Raw genomic sequence first — 13,391 nt, 5'->3', positions numbered from 1 at the left:
CCTTTAGCACTTAGATGCAATCCTTAAGACTTGTAGCACTTATATAAGGTGTTTTATGTGACAACCCGAAATTTCCATTCTGTACAAACTATATCACTTCAATAGAAGTTATAGCAGTCACAGTTAACTTTCAGACTTTCTGCGTAAGTTTGAGTAATTCAGGGTTTACACTTCAGGAAATATCAGGAGAGTGGGTGCACTAGGGTTTTGTGCAACACTATTATTCCAACACACTATTATATTAGAGATCAATTCAGGAATAAAAATATTTTCTGCCAAAAGTATTTCAGGACTATAAATAGATTTCTGAACCAAATTCATTCATTATTCATATTTCCAACTAGAGAAAAGCCATTTTCTCTCTCACGGATCTTCGGGTTTTTATACCAAAACGTGAGCAACTCTTTCTAGTAGTGTTAGAATGCTTATTATGTGCTTATAACATGATTTAGATGGCTAAATCATTAGATCTAGGAGTTTACTCCCCAAGGTGTTCTTGGGCGGTAAACTCCCAAAACAAAGCCAAAACCGACCCTTGTGTTATACAACTGCCTTAGACTCAATTGTAGGTGTATTAAGGACAAGAAAACAACCAAAATCCACCCAAGTTTGGGAGTTTACGGCCCAAGAATATCATAGGCCGTAAACTCCAATTTCAAACTCAAAATGGTACTTTTAAGGCTCCTAAAGCCTTAGACAATTACCTAGACTTGTTCCCATTTAATCAAGGGCTTGAACCACATCAAAATCACTTAACAAAGTGAGTTTATGGCCAAGACATGGTTCTTGGGCCGTAAACTCCTTAAAGGGGCACCAAAGTGTGCCTAATGCCTTCATATGCTTGGAATTAAAGTCTAGAACCTATACCACAAGTGCAAGAGACTTGAAAGCATAAAAAACACACCATACTTAGAGTTTACGGCCGTAAACTCTAAGGGGAATGGCCTTAGGGCCGTAAACTCCTAAATGGAGTGTTTCTAGACCTTAAACCCTTCCAAGACTTTAACCACCAAGATAGAATAATTCTAGGAATCATTTGGGACTTCAAAACACACAAAACACCCATGGTTGGGAGTTTACGACCATAAAATCAAGAGTTTACAACCGCAAACTCCATGTGTGATGGTATATGGGGAGTAAACTCACATATAGGGTCCTTTGGAACCCTAAACAAAAATACCTTGTCCCACAATAGCTTAGATGCAATCCTTAAGGCTTAAAACACTTATGTAAAGTGTTTATTATGTCTAGGATGTCTTAACATTATCAATTAGTGATTTGAGTCTAATCGAGTGCATATATGTGTGATTATATGTTTATTAGGATCGTAGTGCGTGTACAAGTCCTCGCTTGACACCTAGCCATCCTATACCGTTCAGTTCATCCCAATCACCAACTACAGGTGAGTTCATACCCCTAATCAATGTTTTAAATGATTTTAAATGCTTTAAAGGGGGGAATACAAGTAGAAACAAACATGTTATTAAATCATTGATATGTATTTTATAACTGTGTTTGTCATTTAACAGATTTCACATACTACAAAATGTGACGCAAGAAATGGTTTTAAATCTTAAAAACACATTGTTATCAAATGTTTTACCTTTGAAATGTATATTAAATTGACATCAAGTCATTGTTAATTATTGTTTCAAAATCCATAAGATGTCTTACAAAACCATTTTTACACTCTTGAACTAATGCATGTACACTTATATTCATATATATATATATATATATATATACATATATATATATATATATATATATATATATATATATATATATATATATATATATATATATATTGATGTTATAGTTTACAACTTTCATTTAGTTTTTCACACTCTTGAGTAGTAAGAGTGTATAAACATACTTGAACAACCAATTACCTTCCAGTAAATTATCATAGGGATAATTTGGAGATTTCAAACATAATTCCTATTACAAGGAATCACATAAGAGTCAGTTCATTCATGAGTCTATACTAGTACATTACCTGATACATGAGTACCTTTACGATTGATTACATGATACATGAGTACGCTTACATAAACGCATTACATGAGTGCCTTTACGTAGATACACTTAACGGTGTACATTAACATGAATACTTGTATCTCGAATTGCGAGGATGATTTATTAGTACCTTCTGTGTAAATCTTCCTGCATATCCCTAGTACCTCGGGATATCTAGACAGGACCCTATCCCTAGTACCTCGGGATACCTAGATGGGCCTCTATCCCTCAGTACCTCGGGATATACGTACGGGACTAACCATTCCGGAACTCATCTGTTAGCAACAGTGGGTGATGAACATCTACGGATGCCTACGGTTATTACTTATACTAGGAGTACCTTTACAGGGACTAACCATTCCTCCGCCCTGCTGCTGCTACAGAGGACAAGTGGACAAGCTTCGGATGTTCATTAGGTTATATGTATTATGTTAGCCCTAGTACCTCGGGATAACATTTACATTCGTCGTGTTAACCTCAGTACCTCGGGATAACACGTACATAAGTGATTTTTCCTGTTTAATTTATGTTGTGATACCTTCACATAAACGATGAGTTAGACTAAGTACTTTAGTACTAAAAAACCAAAGGAAAATTATCATTTTACTTACAAAACATTCGGGTCTTTGTAGAAGACTACATTGTTATAACAAAACATTCGGGTCTTGGTAGGAGACTACATTTCATACTTATAGAAAATAAGGGTTTTTCTAGGGATTTCATACTTACCTCAACATTTTCATGTAAAGGTTTACATGGCCTTCATAGCAGATTTTCATAAGCAAGACAACGACACTTAATTTCTTATGAATTCACCAGCTTTAAAGCTGATACTCGCTTTCAAAATAACTTGTATTCTCAGGTCAGCAGTAGATAGGTACGATGGCCAGGTTTTGAGAAGACGGAGCGGACAAGTCTCATATTTTATTTTGATTGTATATTTTTGGTGTCTTACCACAATGAAAGAACACACATGTATTAAAACTTTACTTATAATGCAATGGATGATGTTGTTGCTTGTTTATTATATTACATTGTTGTGATACTGTACATGACGTCCTCCACCCCTGAACGTTTCCGCCATTCGTGGTTTTGTGGTGTGACATTTTACATGCCTTAGGATGTCTTAACTTTGTCAATTAGTGGTTTAAAGTCTAATTGAATACATATATGTGTGATTATATGTTAACTAGGATCTTTGAGTGTGAACAAGTCATCACTTGTCACCTGGCAATCCTACATCATCCAGTTCATCCAAACGACCATCTACAAGTGAGTTCATACCCCTTAATCAATGTTTTAAATGATTTTAAATGCTTTAATGTTGGGGGGGGGGGGGGGGAATACAAGTAGAAAACAGCATGTTATTAAATCAATCATATGTATTTATAACTGTGTTTTCATTCAGCAGATTTCACATACTTCAAAATGTGATGCATGAAATGGTTTTATATCTTAAAAATACATGGATAGCAAAAGTATTACATTTGAAATGTTTATTAAAATGACATCAAGTCATTGTTAATTATTGTTCAAAACTCTTAGATATCTTACCAAACCATTTTTACCTTCTTGAACAAAACTATACTTATACACTTATGTTCTTATATATGTATTGATGTTATAGTTTTCATCCTTCATTCAGTTTCCCACACTCTTGTGTAACAAGGGTGTATAAACCTACTTGAACAACCAATTACCTTCTAGTTAACTATTATAGGGATAGTTAGAAGATACATAACATCATTCCTCTTACGAGAAATCACACAAGAGTCAGTTCATTCATGAGTCTATACCAATACATTACATGATACATGAGTACGCTTACATAGATACGCTTACATGAATATGCTTACATGAATACGCTTACATAGATACGCTTACATGAATATGCTTACATGAATACGCTTATATAGATACGCTTACATGAATACGCTTACATGAATGCCATACATGAGTACCTTTACGTAGATACATTTTCCTGTATACATTTACATGGATACTTGTACCTCGATTCACTAGGATGATTTATTAGTACCTTCTGTGTAAATTGTCCTGCCTATCCCAGTTCAACGGGATATCTAGACGGGACTAACCATTCCGAAGCCCAGCTGTTAGCACCAGTGATTGATGAACATCTACGGATGCCTACGGTGATTACTTATACTAGGAGTACCTTTACGGGACTAACCATTCCTTGGGCCTACTGTTCGCTACAGAGGTTGATGAACATCTACGGATGCCTACGGTTAATACTTATATTATGAATACTTTTACGGGACTAACCCTTCCTCCCACCTGTTGTAGCTACAGAGGAAAATTGAACAATCTACGGATGTTCAAGAGTTATACATTTCGCAAATCGCGATGTCGTGTTAATCCTAATACAAAAGGATAACACTTACATGATTATATTTTCCTATTACTTTATTTTGTGATACATTCACATAAACGATGAGTTAGACTAAGTACTGTTTGTAATAGTCAAAGAGAAGGAAAAACTATCATTATCATAGTACAACTTTCGGGTCTTGGTAGAAGACTATTATATTCTTTTCCTATTTACTTTATTTTGTGATACATTCACATAAACGATGAGTTAGACTAAGTACTGTTTGTAATAGTCAAAAAGAAGGAAAAACTATCATCATCATAGCAAAACATTCGGGTCTTGGTAGAAGACTACATTTCATACTAGTAGGAAATAAGGGATTTTCTAGGGTTTTCATACTTATTTCAATTGTTTCATTTAAAGATTTACAAGGCATTCATAACATCTTTCCAAAACAAGACAATGACACTTAAATACTTATGAATTCACCAGCTTTAGGCGGATACTCGCTTTCAAAATAACTTGTATTCTCAGGTCACCAGTTAGACAGGTACGATGGCCAGGCCTTGAGAAGACGGAGCACAGACATGACTCGTCTTATTTTGATTATTCATTTTATTGTTGTACATTATGAAAGAACACACATGTATTAAAACTTTACTTTTAATGCAATAGATGATGTTGTTGCTTGTTTACTACTTTACACTGTTATGATACTTCACATGACGTCCTCCACCCTAGAACGTTTCCGCCGTTCTTGGTTTTGGGGTGTGACACATAGCCTCCTCTCACTTGATTTGAGCTTTAGCATCATTTATGAGCTCGTTTCTCCATTGGAAGGTGGAATCTTGAAGAACAAGATGGTAACAAAGTGTATAGAAGAAGGGTTTAAGTATATATCCAACAAGGTTACTTCATTCTTAGACCATTGTGAGTAAAATAGCTTCAAACTTGCTATAGGATCTTGATAATTTTCATATTTGTCACTTTTTGGTCCCTTAAGCTTGTGTTTTGGGAGGTGAGGCAACTCCATCACATTTTGAGTTATATGGAACACTCTTGGGACTTGTTGGACTTGGAAAGTTGTGCTTTGGTGCTTGTTCATTAAGCCATGCAAGTTGTGTTAGTGTTTTTGGGTCATTTTAGTGCATAAATTTTGGATCTTGAAAGTTTGTGACCTTGTTATGGATAAAGTTGGAGACTTTATCCATCTAAACATCATATTGATTTAGATTTGAAGGTTGGAGACTTGGACTTACTGGAGTATGTTGAGAAAGATGCATTTTGGTCCCTTTTAAGGCTTAAAGACTAGATCTTGGTTGTTTGAACCATCCTAATGGCTAAAGTTGGAAATTTTAACCATTATAGAGCTATTAGGAACTAGATATAGGATTTGAGTGCAAGGTCTTTATGTATTAAGTGCTTAAAATAAAGTGTGGCAAGGGACGCCATATACGGGGCATAATCTGGGCTACGCGTAACGTAGCCTGATTCTTGCCTGTTTTCTGCATAAGACTCTATGCCCTGCGTAGAGTAAGACGTATGTAGCGCGTAAGTCAACGAAATGTTGACCGTTGACTTTTTTTACTAGTTTGACTTTTGGTCAACGGTGAGGGGTTGAGGACTTATAAAAGGAAAAATGGTCTTTTGACCAAATGAGGATTTATCTTGGTATTTGAAATTACTAAGTTGGAGTATTAACTTTAATTGATAATTATGGTTTAGTTTTGGATATGTTTAGTGAGAGAGACTTTAGCACCAACAGTTCGTGTATGAGATATTTTTGTTGACCGATTGAGGTGAGTCTTCCCACTATTCTCATAGGTCGAAGACACTAATGTCGGCCCATTGGATTGTGTTAGTTTTCTTTGTGACTCTTGCATGTTTATGTTGGGTTGGGCCAATTTGTATGTTGGGTTGGGCCCACTTGTATGTTGGGTTGGGCCCACTTGTATGTTGGGCTGGGCTTATTTGTATGTTAGACTAGGCCCATTATTAGTTATATTGGGATGAGCCCATTTATATGTTGGGTTGGGCCATTATTATAGATGTTGGGTTGGGATCATTATAATGTATGTTGGGTTGGGCCCATTATTATGTTGGGATGGGCCCATTTATGTATGTTGAGTTAGGCCCATTTAGTTATGTGCTGGGTTGGGCCCATTTATTTTGGATATGGTATTTTGGAGAACTCACTTAGCTTTGTGCTTATGGTTTAGTTTTAATATTTTCAGGTACTTTTGGTTTCAAAATGAAGGGACCAACTTGATCGCACTACATCCTGTAAAGATTTATTTTTGCATTGAGTGTTATGACTTTACTCTGATGTTTTGAGAATACTTTGACTCTGATCGTCTTTTGGAACAACGAATGAATGGTTTTGACGTATTTAAAAAAATTACTTAGTAGGTTTGGGATGCTACATTTTTATCCCCGCTTATATCCATATACTGGCTCTGCCCCTAAGAACACCGAGCTCCATCAGAGAATAAATGGGCGAAAAGCTTGGAAGAAGAAACGATGGAGAAGAGAGGGGTGGGTTGTCGAATGGTGAGAAGAAAGGAGGGAAGAAGAGAGTAAGAATAAAAAGACTCCGCTTGCCATTGTTGAGCTGCCATTCCGATCTTGACATGTCGAGTTTAGGGGTCGGTGTTCCCCAAGTTCACTATGTGCAATCGTAGAAGAAAAGCACGTTTCCACCATTTCCCGTCTCAACCTTTTTTTGGAAACCTCAACATTCTTATCTCTCTCTGTGTGTGTGTGTGTATGTTAAACCCGTAATCTTTCACTACAATCGTCGTTATCCCACCACCAGCACTTACGTTAACTGCCATGTTATGCCTTCTACACCGATCTATGCTATATGCCTATGTTTTTGTGGTGTGAAGGAACAAAGATGTAAGAGAAACGACACAAAGAACTTCTAGAAAGGATGATTTTTTTTAATATTTAGATCTAATTGATAAAGATGAACTTTTTCACATGATGGATTCGATTTACAATTATTGGTGGTATGGGTAAAAAACACACGTATATGGAAGAACACGAACTAAACCCGCACATGTATGTGATAATGTGTGTGGTATAACATTTTCTTTATTCTAAATCAGAGACAAACCAGGTATGTATAAAATGGTAACATATAAATAACTTATCTTTATTTTACATTTGTATTTAGTTTGATGTTTGATTTTAGTTTGATATTATTTGCCTATTGTGACTCAGTAATTATTTGTAGTTTGATTTTTCTATGGAACATAAAAATAAGGTTTCTTGATTTAATTATTACAAAGATGACTTAATAATATTTGTAAAATGATCAACTCATGCATGACTTTATGAAGAAACCCTAATTTTAGGGTTTTACCCTATATAAGCATAATGTTAACCCTTTTCCTTCATTTCTAGGTCAGCCTCCACCATCTCAAAACCCCAAACCGTCCTTTAGCCTTCATGGTGACATTTTGAGCTCATGGTGTCCTTTTTTGGTGTGTTTGGTCAATCTCCAAGAAGATGGAGTTTGGTGCAAGGATGGGAATCAAGGAAGAGCTTATGGATCTTGCTTATGTGTCTCATTTCCAGCTTGTTGGAGGTAAAAAGCTTTGAGCTTGATTATTGATGTCTTAGATCTATCATTTATGCGTTTTGGTTCATTTTGCTCCTAAAAATGAGATATAGTGGTATTGATCCCATTTCAGGAGCTTTGATTTTCCCCACTTAGTGTTTCTGAGGTTCAAGGTCCATAAAGTTGGCACCTTTAGAGTTTAAAACCATCCATGTTTGATTTTGGGTCCTTTTCATGAAAGTAGAATGCTACACTTTGATATTGGGTCTTCTTGGGGCATGCAAATCACCAAGTCAGTGACTTTATGGTTCTAGACGTTCATCTAGTAGTAGACCTATGGTTTGGGCTTATGGGGTCAAGCATTAAGAGCTTAATGAAGGTTTTGGCTCAATGGAGGAGTACGATGGGCGTACAAGTCTGTACGCGCAGCGTACAAGCCAAACAACTAGTACACTTAGTGTACAGCTGAGTACGCCCCGCGTACTCAGTCAAGGGAACTTTTTCTTATTGGGCTTTAGTGTAGGCCATTTGTTGGGCTTATTTGTCATGGGTCCTATTGGGCCATCAGGTTTTGGTCTGATAGTGATGTTGAGAAGGACCACGAAGGGGTTTGGGCCCAATTTGGAAAATTAGGCCATGATTTGGGCCACAAGTGGTTTTTGATATTTTGAGTTTGAGTGTGTGAGTATTTAATGGGCCATCGGAATACAAAGTGTTTTGGACTAGAACTAATGGTTAGGCCTTAAGGTAAGACCCATGTAAGGGGTTGGGACCAATTTGGAAAATTGGGCCATTGGTTGATTAATTGGCCTTTAGGCCTTTCAGATTGTAAGTTTGGGTCTTAGATTTGGACGAGGCTAGGTTTGGGGTAAAATGGTCTTTTTACCCCAGGTATGGAGTTGTGGTTATGGATTGGAACCCAATTGGTAATTAGGTGTTTTTTTTTGTTATTGATAGTCCCGGGATCTGCCATCCAATAGCCAAGGGTGTTTCTGTATGGTTCAACAGTGCGAGGTGAGTCCTCTCACTATATCCATGGGTCGAAGGCACCAATGCCAACCCATTACGTGTTATGTGGTATGCTAGTTGTCTTTGTAATACTTGCATGGAAGACCGCAGAGGGAGCCCGTGGCAATTGGATGTCAGACCATGGGGGGAGTCCATGTCACTTGGTTATCAGATAGTGGGAGGAGCCCAAGGCATTCCAAGTAAATACCATGGAGGGTGCCCATGGCAATTCATGTATGCCTTTCTCTTGCATGGTTTTCATGTGATTGTATGTTGTATGGTATTTTGGGGGACTCGCTAATCTTTGTGCTTACAGTTTTCAGTTTATGTTTTTGGTACTCCAGTTTTCAAATGGAAGAGTTCGGGACGATTGCAGTGCACACAACACATGTTTCAGCATTCTGTGAATTACTCTGATTTAATGATGTTTTGTTAAATATTGGTTACTCTGGTTTTATGGAAACAATATGTATTATCAATTTATTAAACTAAAAGAAAAAAAAATTTATGTCCTGATTTTCGGGATGTTACTTATTTTTTAAGCTATTTGTTTGAAATTCTTAATGATTACAAAAAATTGTTTCATGATTTTTTTTTTTGTTAATTTATGATTGTAATTTAGGTTTAACATTATAGTTTATAACTTTTAGCTATTTTTAAAATATTCTCAATATTTTTTCAAGTTTAACTGAAATTTTGATTTAAGTTAACCGTTTAACACTGTATTGAAATTAATAATTTAACTATTTTGCGTAAAATCATAAAGTATACAAAAATTATGACTTTAAAATGACAATTGCTCACATATGATACGACAACATATCTAAACCAATATGTTAATTAGTATAATATGTTAAAAAGTTAAAGTCATAATTTTATAAATAGAAGTAAAATATGATATATTTAGTTTTTGCATTAATTTAACATTATTAACCAATTTAAAATACGTATTAAAAAGAAATTGAAAAGTCATGTAGGTTTGAAATGCATAAGGTGCAAGTAAAAATATTATATATATATATATATATATATATATATATATATATATATATATATATATATATATATATATATATATATATATATATATATAAAAATCATAGTCAAAAGAAGAGTTTGATCTGGCTTAGAAGGAGCGCTAACAATATGCTTATTCGATTGGGATTACCAACCGACTTGTACGTTACCTATTTCAACTAGGGAAGTTTCCAAACTCAAATTTGAATATATATATATATATATATATATATATATATATATATATATATATATATATATATATATATATATATATATATATATATATATATATATTGGTTGAGAACTCATAATTTCCCGAGAACTAAAAGCGGGGAGTTAAATCAAAGTTAATTCATTAAATGCATGATTTTCGTCTAATTTGTTTGTGTCATTGGAAATATTAATATAAATGTCTAAAAATTTACATAATAAATCAAAATTTTGGATTTAAAAAAAAAATAGTATTTTTTTAATTTTTTTTAAAAGTGCAGATTTTTTTTATTTTTATAGAAAACATGATTTTTTTAAAAAAAAATTGAAAAAAATATTTTTTTTAAAAAAACTTGCAATGTTTTTAAAAGCATTTAAAAATCAATAAAAAAATGGAATATTTAAAAATTGCTGTAACTTTTTAACCAAATAAATCAACATTTTAGGTAAATATATGTATATATGTTTACAAATGCATATATGCATCTCTCATATACTATAATATTTGTATGGAAATCATAAGAAAACTCATTTTATTTACTAATATATAAACATAGTACAATAAGTATTTTATTCGATATAATATAAAATATAAAAAACAAAAAGTTGCTAAAAAATATCAAATCGTTTTCATGTTTTCTTGTCAATATTTCCATATTTCCTTCAATATATCATTTTTCACCTCTTTAATATTCACCACAATTTCTTCCAAATCTATAAGAAAGTTAAAAAAGAAATGATTAATGCAAAAACACTCACAAAAATACATATGTGACTTACATGTGATTAACATATGAATCACATGAGATTCACATATTAATCACATGCGATTTACATATGAATCACATTTACATATGACATCATATGTGAATTACATTTGATTTTCATATGAATCACATGTGATTTACATGTGAATCAAATATAATTAATATGTGAATCACATGTGATTCATATGTGAATCACATGTGATTTACATGTGAATCACATGTGGTTTACATGTGATTAATATGTGAATAAAATGTGATTCACATTTGACTCACATGTGATTTACATGTGAATCACATGTGATTTACATGTGAATCACATGTATAAATCCTTCTTGGGCATTTAATCAAACAACTAGTGTGCAAATATTTGATCTACTTCATGCATGGGGCAACTATTCATGAACAAAAACGGACTAAACCATCAGTGATTGAGGAAAGTTTTGCATCAAATTAGAAATGAAGCGAGTTGAATATATCATATATATATATATATATATATATATATATATATATATATATATATATATATATATAGGCTGTTCTTCAATATTCTCAAACCTAAAACAGAAAACCGTAAGTCACTATCTTTAATATTTTAATTTATGTGCTTAAAAATGATTATACACAAAATGTTATACAATTTTAAATTCTCATACTTGATATTCTTAAAAGGTGAAGCTTGTCTCAAGATATAGGATGTATCTTGATAATCTTCTTTTCCTGATTTAGCAGTTAAAATCTACACAAAATGGTTGATTAGTTAACAAATTTTAGCATTAAAATGGTAGAAGAAGTGAAAAACATAGATTTGACATAAAAAAGAATTGCACACCAATGACATTCTCTTATTTATTTCCAAGAAATCATACAAGTATTTAGTCAACCGTCAACAATGAAGGAGAATGGTTGTGTTATAAGTTATAAAATGGATACAAAGAATTGAATTGAAGCGGTAAAAACAAATGAGGGAAAAAACCATATAAATCACACCACCTCAAACACATTGTCCCAAAAAACCCTTACGTTTAGGTTATGATTCCACAACTCAGACACATTGATCAATGATCATCATCCGGTGAAATAACACATTAACATGGTGAATTGAGAAATAGAAACTATACTCACCCGTGGATTTTGTTTATCTCAAATTCAATTACGTCTCTGATTATGATGACCATGTTGTAAACGAATGCCACCGACATCCTGTGGATGTATAGTTGAGCGTTTAGGGCAATAAATCAGATTATTGACCTCCTTCAAATCCAACGATTAGGTTTTTCGATTTTATTGATAGGCGGAGGGAGGCAATCATAGAGGAGAGTATCGGTGGAGAACACATAAGCAAGAGAGAGATAGATAGACTAATTTGGGGATTTTTCCATTAACTGATAGTGGTGTTAGATAGAACGGTACCTTTAGTTTCAATCGAGATGTTCTAACTTTGAGGAATTTGTGGTTTGAACTGAATCATATTGTCCACAATGAATCCAATCGAGTTTGTGCTTTCTTCATGAATTGTTCGAGTATCGTTGGTGGCGGCGGGGGTTACTGCGTTATGCTCGTGAATGATTAGGTTATCGACATAAGGTTGGAGGCGAGGGTTTGGAATGGGAATGATGGCGATCAGAGGAGATGGAGGCAGTTGGTATGATGATATGATACACAGACACCAAGAAGACGATGGAAGCCGATATATTTAGGGCCAGTTTCATCGGGATAGAGCAGGCATTTGTGTTTCCCATATAATACCCTTGTCCTTTTAAGTTAAGATACCCCGCCCCTTTAAGTTTCTTTTTATTTACAAAAATGGTACAAATAATCTTGATCATCCGTTTTTCAATCTAAAGTTCCACATTTAGTTCTCGGGTTCTCGGGAAATTATGAGTTCTCAAATGGTACTTCCTCTCTCTCTCTCTCTCTCTCTCTCTCTCTATATATATATATATATATATATATATATATATATATATATATATATATATATATATATATATATATATATATATATATATATATATATATATATATATATATATATATATATATATATATATATATATATATATATATGGGTGAGATCGGTTGAGAACTTATAGTTTTCCGAGAACCCGAAAACTAAAAGTGGAACGTTAGATCAAAACTAATTCATTAAGGACATGATCATAATCTTACCAATCTTATTTAATGTTTAATTTTTCGTATTATTGGAAATATTAATAGAAACGTCTAGAAAATTACATAATAAATCAAAATTTCAGATTTAAAAAAAATAGTATTTTTCAATTTTTTTTTATAAAAAGTGCAGATTTTTTAATTTTTTATAGAAAACATGAATTTTTGAAAAACAAAATTGCATTTTTTTTAGAAAACTGCAATTTTTTAAAAAACATTTGAAAATCAATAAAATTAAAAAAAAAACTGGAATATTTAAAAATACTATAATTTTCAAAAAAAAACTGATTTTTTTTTC

At 33.4% G+C, this 13,391-nt stretch overlaps 1 protein-coding gene across 3 annotated transcripts in view; it reads right to left on the bottom strand.

Moving 5' to 3' along the window:
- The window catches only part of LOC111889816 (uncharacterized), a 34,483-nt gene extending 21,708 nt beyond the window's left edge, over positions 1-12,775 (bottom strand). Inside the window, exons 1-2 of one of the 3 annotated variants that reach the window (XR_002847808.3) lie at positions 12,047-12,775; positions 10,674-10,868 (exon numbers count right to left, since the gene is read on the bottom strand). The gene's annotated coding sequence lies outside the window, so the exon portion shown is untranslated. Of the gene's footprint in view, positions 1-10,673; positions 10,869-11,480; positions 11,661-12,046 lie in introns of those variants that run through there. The other 2 variants (XR_002847809.3, XR_008226224.1) reach the window with 2 other exon arrangements.
- Between the last annotated feature and the right edge of the window lie 616 nt (positions 12,776-13,391).

The sequence above is a fragment of the Lactuca sativa genome, chromosome 9 (assembly GCF_002870075.4).
Source record: "Lactuca sativa cultivar Salinas chromosome 9, Lsat_Salinas_v11, whole genome shotgun sequence".
Taxonomy (NCBI): domain Eukaryota; kingdom Viridiplantae; phylum Streptophyta; class Magnoliopsida; order Asterales; family Asteraceae; genus Lactuca; species Lactuca sativa.
The sequence above is the reverse complement of the archived record's forward strand: the minus strand, read 5'-3'. Positions and strand labels throughout refer to the sequence as shown.